The 8,132-nt window shown below is 44.1% G+C and overlaps 1 pseudogene; it reads right to left on the bottom strand.

Annotated features, from left to right (window-relative positions):
- Window positions 1-729: 729 nt before the first annotated feature.
- LOC138911690 (uncharacterized) lies at window positions 730-7,644 on the bottom strand (annotated as a pseudogene).
- Window positions 7,645-8,132: the final 488 nt, after the last annotated feature.

The raw sequence follows: 8,132 nt of genomic DNA, 5'->3' as shown, positions 1-8,132 counted from the left end.
GTCTACTTAAGGAGTGTAGTTCTTCCCTTTTTTATCCATTGCTAAAGCTTTTTAATCTATCCCTTGAAACTTCTGTCTTTCGATCTCTTTGGAAAGAATCTTATAGCATTCCTCTTCATAAGAAAGGTGGGAAGTCGGATATATAAAATTACAGGGGCATTGCAAAACTGTCCGCTATTCCTAAATTATTTGAAAAAATAATCACTTCGAATTTGCAGCATTTCTGCAAATCAGTTGTTTCCCCTGTTCAACATGGATTCGTAAAGAATCGGTCAACTACGACCAATCTGCTTGAGTTCACTTCCTCGGTAAATTATGCTTTCCTTTCGAAAATGCAAACTGATGTAGGACAGGTGTTATTATGTGATGATTTTGTTTTCAAAGAGGGATTAGTTGCTTTAAAGGATTAGTCGGTGGTGCTATGTCCCTCAGTAGGAAGAAGGACCAATTTGTCTATTGGCCTTCGGATAACACCACTAGCGGTAAGCACGTTCACTACGCGGACCTTGTCATCTGTGCCTGGGAAAGCCAGCTGGACTCGGCCAAGGCGCCATTCATTTATTGGTATGTTATCTTCCTTGATAATCACCTATAGGGGACTGCCATTTGTTTCGCTTATGGAGCTCTTTTAAATACTCATTCTTCCACCGGAAACAGAATTGCTGGTAGAGCGCTTTGAGTCGCTGCCATCGGTTAATTATAGAAATAGCGTCTTCTTTGATTACTGGCTTAGGTAGCTGACAGAAGAGGGCCACCAACTAGAAAGTGGCCTGGACTTAGAGCCAATAAATCAGTCGGATCTTCCGACATTGGAGAGATTGGCCTGGAGTTAAAGCAGGCTTCAATCTTGGAGAGGGGAGTTGCGAACTCCTCATATGTATATTTTGAGGATGCGGTGGCCTTGTAGAAGTGGGTCTTAAGGCTTTTGACACCAGCTTCCCACAATCCGCCCATGTGAGGAGCGCCAGGAGAATTGAAATGCCAACACAAGTTTTGATGGCTATGCTTGGATAAGATGAGCTCTTTGGTCGCTTGCAAGAAATCTCTCGAAAGAACGGATGACGCTCCCACAAATGTTTTCCCATTATCTGAGTACATCTGTTGTGGAAGGCCACGTCTTGCGATAAATCGCGAAAATGCGGGCAGGAATCTCTCCGTGGTTAGATCTGTGGTGGCTTCTAAATGGATTTCTTTCGTGCTGAAACACACGAAGACCCTTGGTAATTTTGCATGCTCGACCAATGTAGCTTTTAATATCGAAAGGTCCGGCAAAGTCGACGCGAGTCGAGTTGACGCTCTCACCCGTCCACAGGATCGCAGAATACCCCTTTGAAAGGGGTTAAATTGCGAATGCTGCTTGATCCTTGAATTGGCTTCTTATCGAGCAAACAGTTATACTCCTTAGGATAAGCTTGGCGTTGACTATACTCGATAAGTCAGAACTGAACTCTCGTAAGTTCTTCATTACGGAGCTCGGCGGGAAAGTGGATCGCTGGATTTCTACAGCGCTGGATAAAGCGACAGACATATGCAATAACTCGCAATGCCTTGTCTAATCTGCAGAATCGTTCCAGAAGGTTATAGGAGGGTAGCTGTGAGACATTGCGCTTCACTGCGCGTTGTTCAATCTCTGTCTCAAGTACCGTAACAGGAACTGGCCATTGGTTTTGTGGTAGTTGTAACCATTCCGGTCCATGCCACCACAAAGTGCTGCCCAATAGGTCCCGAGGAGAAACCCCCCGAACATGGGACCATTTGCCATTGGTGGATGATATCTTGGCTACCCGGTTAGCCACAAAGGTAGACCATTTGCATGGATGTTTATCCAACCAGGGAAGAACAATAGTCTGTCCAATTGAAATTTTCTTTACTCTGGATGGGGAGCTGAGGAATAAGAGCAGTGGTGAGCTCGGAAAGAAGGACGGCGCCACACAGCTCTAAGCGTGGTAGTGATACCGTCTTAACTGGCGCGACTCTCGTTTTTGCTGCGAGAAGGTAAGTGGAGATGCATCCGTTCACCTCGATGCGCAAATTAAGTGCAGCACCATATGCGCGCTGGGACGCGTCGCAGAAGCCGTGAAACTGCAAATTTGCCTTTTTTCGAAAGTCAACCCATCTTGGAATACGGATCTCTTCGAGAGAGCGATAGTCGGTTAGGAAGTCATGTTTAACGAGATCTTCCGGCAGGGAATCATCTCACCCCAGCTCTTGGAGCCAGATCTCTTGCATGAAAATCTTTGCTCGAACTATCACAGGTGCTAGCCATCCAGCAGGATCGAACAATTTCGCAATCTGTGATAGTACTTCACGTTTAGTGAGCGAAGGCTGAGATACCATTTTGGACGGAGCAAAGAAAAACTGGTCTGTTGTGGCTTGCCATCGAATGCCTAGCGTTTTAGCGACGCTGGCCTCTTCGATTTCTAAGAAATCCGCACACAGTAAGTGGTCCCTTGGTATTCCTTTTAACACTTCAGTTGTGTTGGATGTCCAATTTCGCAGAGGGAACCCAGCTCTGTCGAGTGCCATGCGGAGTTCTGCAATGGCTGAAATTGCTTGTGGCTTCGTGTGTGCCCCTGCTAGAACATCATCGACATACATATAATTTTCAATTATATCGGATGCGATGGGACAATGTTCTCGTATATCACGAGCAAGTTGATGGAGGACCCGGATTGCGAGGTATGGGGCACAGTTTACCCCAAAGGTAACTGTATTGAGTTCGAAGTCGCAAAGTTCTTCGTTCTCATTGCGAAATAGTATTCGTTGGTAGGGCGTATGTCTTGGATCGACCTGGATGTGCCGATACATCTTGGTTATCGGCATTGAAAACGTAGCGGTAGAATCGCCACTTTAGTATCTGAATCGTCAGATCGGATTGGAATACTGGTCCCGTGTGTAGGATATCATTTAGACTTTTGCCATTGGAAGACGGGCTGGAGGCGTTAAACACAACGCGAACCTTTGTTGTGGTTCTATCGGGCTTAAAAACAGCATGATGCGGCAGGTAAAAATTATTGGGTTTGATGTTTGGAGAGTCTTGTGTCATATGACCTAAGTCGAAGTACTCCCGAATCACGGAGTCGTACTGCTTTTTCAAAACAGGGTTTCTTTTTAAACGATTCTCGTTCTTTAGAAACTGAGCTGGTGCGATAGATCTTGAATGTCCTAAGTCTATGTGATTAGGTTCTTGGAAAGGTAGGGTGACTACATATCTGCCATTCTCGTTCCTTGTTGTTGTTCGGATGAAATTACTCTCACAAAAGGAGTCGGAGCTCTTTACCAATTTGACTGGAATGTCCTCCACCTCCCAAAATGTTGTGAGAATGACGTCTAATTGCCCTTCTTGAGAGACAGATATTCGAGTCGAGAATTACGAGATTGCGGTGGATGCGGTCTTTGAAACTGGGCCTGTTAAAATCCACCCGAAAATAGTTTCCTGGCCCAACAACGTGCCACATATATTAGGATGGGAGCCGCCCGTTAGTATGGACGGTAGGATATCAGCGCCAATCAGCACATCTATCTGCGAACTCTTGTAGAAATTAGGCTCCGCTAACTGGAGTTTTGGCAAAGTTTTCAATAAAATTTGGGGTATCGAACATGATGGTAGATTCCCTGCCAAATGTGGTAGGATGGATTGATTGGAGGGAGCTGTTGCTTGTGGCTTGGAGACTACTGTAGGGCTCAATTGTGGAGTGTCACTACGATACAAGAGCGTATTGTGACAACTCTTACACGTAAAACAATTGTGAGCACTTGTGCAATCCCTTTTGCTGTTTGATGTGAGTTGCCAGTTCGCTGGCGGGCATTTGGAGAAATCGTGGGCACAGACGGATAGGGTGATTCTCCCTGGAGCACAATTTGCAGGCTTGCGGCTTGTTAGCGACCTTATTCTCAAATGAGTTAAGCCTTCTAGTGGTGGAGGAGGTTCTGTTCGATCAATTCTGGAGTCCGCTGGAGTATTTGCGCTTGGCTTAAGCTCTTCTAGCGCTTCTAGAGTGCGATAGCGTTCTAAGAGAAAGGCGTTCATCTCAAGCCAAGATGAGATGTCGTTTTTTCTGGAGATGGACTGTTCCCATAAGGAGAGAGGTTTAATTTGGGTAAATTGGAGGAACATACGTACACGAAGATACAGTCCCAGTTTTCTATGTTGATCTCGGATAACTCCAGAGCTGTCAAGCAACCTTGAATGGTGCTCTGAAGTTCCTTAATTGCCGTTCCAGACTCTTGGGAGCTTGGCTGCAGGTTGGAAAGAATCTTGAGCTGGCTGTTGACTAACAATTTATGTTCTCAAAACGCTCAGTCAGATTGGTCCAAGCTGAAGCCATCGTTAGTCAAAGGTGACTTCGATACAATCGCCTGAGCCTCACCGCTGGTTTTCGCACTGAGATGAAATAATTTCTCGACCTCTGATAACCTAGGGTTATTTATGTAAATTGCGGTAAAGACGTCTCGAAATGTGGGCCTACGTATGTAATCTCCGCTGAAGATTTCTGTGTCGCAAGGAGGTTAGCGACACCCTGTGGGAGCATATGTCGGAATGGTGGACTGAGCGGATGGTCTATTTTGGGCGTTAGCGGTATCGATTTGCTCACTAAGTATAGCGGCGCATCTCTCATATACCATGTCACAATAGTCGTACTTAGACTACATACCTGAAATGGTTTCCAGTGAACCGGCTTCCGAGATTATTGTTGAACCGACCCCCGTACTCTTTTTCAACCTTGTCCCACAAGGCTCGCACTTGGTCCCGACGGACCTGGCAGGTATAGAGAGACGGGTCAGAGCCTCCAGGAGTGTTTATTTTTGCTTCAAACTGACTTAGCCGATCAGCGACAGCAATAAACTTGATTAAGGCCGCGTCTGTCATATTTTGGGCCGTTTTGGTATTAGCTCGCGTGGAAATCGGACTAGATCTTGTGCTAATGGTTGCCTTAGTGCGTCCGACTGCAGTAGTCAGGGATGCTTCGCTTTTTGCTTTGGACGGCGGCGATCGATTTTTTTTTTTATTTTTTTTAAGAGGTGCCTTAACAGTTCCCCTTGGCGTGGACGCGGATGATTCGCTTTTAGTCCGGGACGACTTTTTTTTCGACTCTAAGGGCTGCTGTTGGAGACGGAGAATTTCTGGAGGTGCTTGCGGACTGCTAATTGATGCTTTGTTTCATCTCCTTTGCCAGTTGGCATACTAGACGGAAGCGCTTGGGTAGGAAAACAAAGGTCCTCGTTTCTAGTAGTAGAGATTGCGATGCTTAAAACAAAGAACTACTGGAATGCCTGTACAATAATAATTTTGCTTAAAATTAAAATTTATTTGATTTAATTAATTTAATTAATAACTTTATTTGACTAGGTAATTTAAAAAATACGATTATTTATTAAACAAGGGAAATAATAATAAAGAATTCGATGCTCGTTTTCGATAATTTTATTATTATATTAGTCTTTGAATACGGTAACGGTTGGTTTACTTTTACTTTTTGTGGTACTCATAAAATATTGTGGCTGACTACACACCGCTGACAAATGTAGAACTTCGAAGTTAATGTGTACTGTTTTTGTTTATTTACAATAAATTAGTAGTATTATGAATCTATTAATTGTGATTGTTGTGTTTTTATTTGGTGCGTCTCGCAACAAGCGTAATTGTATGGGAATGTGTGCAATTGCATAAAAACGTGTAATTGGATCGGATCGGCAGCTGTTGTTTTTACATATGAGTGTGGTGTGTACATACGCACATACGCCGGTTGAAATTGCAATTTATTACTATAATATTGCTGTTTTATAATATTGCTGTGGATTGTGCACTAAAAAATATTATATGTGGACACACATAGTACATATGATTTGTGGATTTATTTATCGGATGTATGTACTAGGTACCGTCACTATTTAGCGTCACTGACAAAATTAGCTGTGAAAAAGGGCACAGCTGGTTGGACTGGCAAATAAAACACCTCCATCGGTCGGTGATGCTATTTAGAAAATTGTATTCTTTAACTAGGCTTTTAGCATATAATTCTATTGTATAATCTATTGAATAATGAGAAAGACACCCGTTTTGTCGACCATTAATAATATTTGATGTTTTCCTGTCTTATTGATGATCTTGTTTGAAATATTAATATTTGCCCATTCATATCAATAGTGTCTCTATGTAAATTGGTATTCTTTTAATTCTAGTCTCATTCTTGTCTCTCTCTTTGATGTGGAATAATAATGTAATAACTGGTGGCATTGAATCGCTTTCAAGTGTGAAAGTGTGAAAATCTATGCTAGCGGGCCGTGGCCTCGCTCCAACCACACTAGCGGGCGGTGGCCTCGTACCAACTCCACTACCCAAATACTCTATCTTTCTGCCGGGCCGTGGCCTCGTACCACTATGCTAGCGGGCCGTGGCCTCGCCCCTCGTTTGAGGTTAGGTCGAACACCGGTTAGTTCCGAGGTTAAGGTAAGCCGGGTTACCAGGAAACAGGGAATAATCCAATACATTCTAGATAATTACAACGTTGGCACTTTATTCATTATTATTCATTATCGTAAATCCTAAGCTAAACCCTGCCGCACTGTTTTCTGGAGCCCTAGCGCTCCACTATACCATCCATGATTTCGTTTATCTCGCGCGGCACTTCTACTGACCCTTAACGTTCGATCACAAGGGCATGCTCGCCGGCAAGCCATGCGCTCGCTTCGGCTGCTCAATTTCGCAGCGAGCTTTCGCAACTTCGCCTCGGAGCTTTCGCTTTTCGCCGCCGAATTGAAGTTGGGCTCTCAAAGACGGTGTTGAGCAACCGATCGACAACGCACGGTTGCAGCGGCGGTCGGCGGTTAAATTCAAATTCCCTACTTAAATCAATTATAATATTCCCGGCTCCTTGCCTCTTTGCTACCAATCGAACTGATTATATTACTGATGACTCCTTGCCTCTTATTGCACTAAGATCTTAACCTAATATAATTAATACTTATAACTAAGGAAAATTAATGCGTTGTCCCGCCAGCGGCTCCTTGCCGTAATTTGGCCAAAGGGATGACGGCTCCTTGCCGTGAAAACTGTGGGGTGGCTGGTCTCCTTAGCCGCCTCACAAGTTTTCAAATACTTTGTGATTGTCTTAGTCATTTGGGGCCAATAATAATTAGTTTTTAACAAGTTGCGCATAAACTGTCCCTTTCTATAGGATCATCATGATATTACGACATGGCTTTTACTTGACTTTCGTCATTTTTGTCTATTTGTGTCACCTTTGATAGTAGCGCTAATTTAATGTATTTAAATATTTATTGCCCATATTTATACCCATGCAAAGGTATAATTTTGGGGTGTCAGAGCTAAGAGATCAGTAGGATCTTCCGACATTGGAGATATCAGGCTTGAATTCAGGCATGCTTCAACTTTGGATAGGAGCGTGGAAATCTCTTCGTAGGTTTATTTGGAGGTCGATGTAGACTTATTAAAATGAGTTTTAAAACTCTTTACACCTGCCCACCACAGGCCGCCCATTTGTGGCGCACAAGGGGGTTGGAGTGCCAGGACAGTTTCTGGTGACTGTAAGTGGCCTGGAGTTGCATCTTAAGCGTTTCCACAACATTGCGCGCAAGAACATTGGCCGCTCCGACGAAATTTTTGCCGTTGTCGGAATGCATTTGACTTGGGCACCCTCGTCGTGCTACAAATCTCGCAAATGCCGCTAGGTATTTTTCTGTGCTCAGGTCGGATATATATTCTAGGTAGATGGCTTTGATGCTGAAACACACAAAGATGCACACGTAGCCTTTAACATCGAAGGAGCCTGCAAAATCGACTCCCGTGTGAGTGAACGGCCGAGCGAATGTGACTTATTTTTTTGATGACGCAGATTTTACAGAAATTGATTGTGTAAGTATTATTTCGATAATTGACGGGAGTGACAATCGTTTGCAACGCTTGAAAAAGCGATAAATGTATGCCAACAATCGCAGGGCTCGATCGAGCTTGGAAAAGCAAACGAGGAAAGAAAATGAGGGAGCCTTGCTCTCTTGTCGTATCTGGGATGGGGTCCAAAGGAATGGCCCATTGGCTCTGAGGTAGGCCTAACCATTCTGGCCCACGCCACTACAGCTCATTGTTGACAAAAGCTTGTGGTGGGGCACCT

This window comes from Drosophila virilis, unplaced genomic scaffold (assembly GCF_030788295.1).
Source record: "Drosophila virilis strain 15010-1051.87 unplaced genomic scaffold, Dvir_AGI_RSII-ME tig00002018, whole genome shotgun sequence".
Classification (NCBI taxonomy): domain Eukaryota; kingdom Metazoa; phylum Arthropoda; class Insecta; order Diptera; family Drosophilidae; genus Drosophila; species Drosophila virilis.
This window is presented reverse-complemented; position numbering and strand designations above follow the sequence as displayed.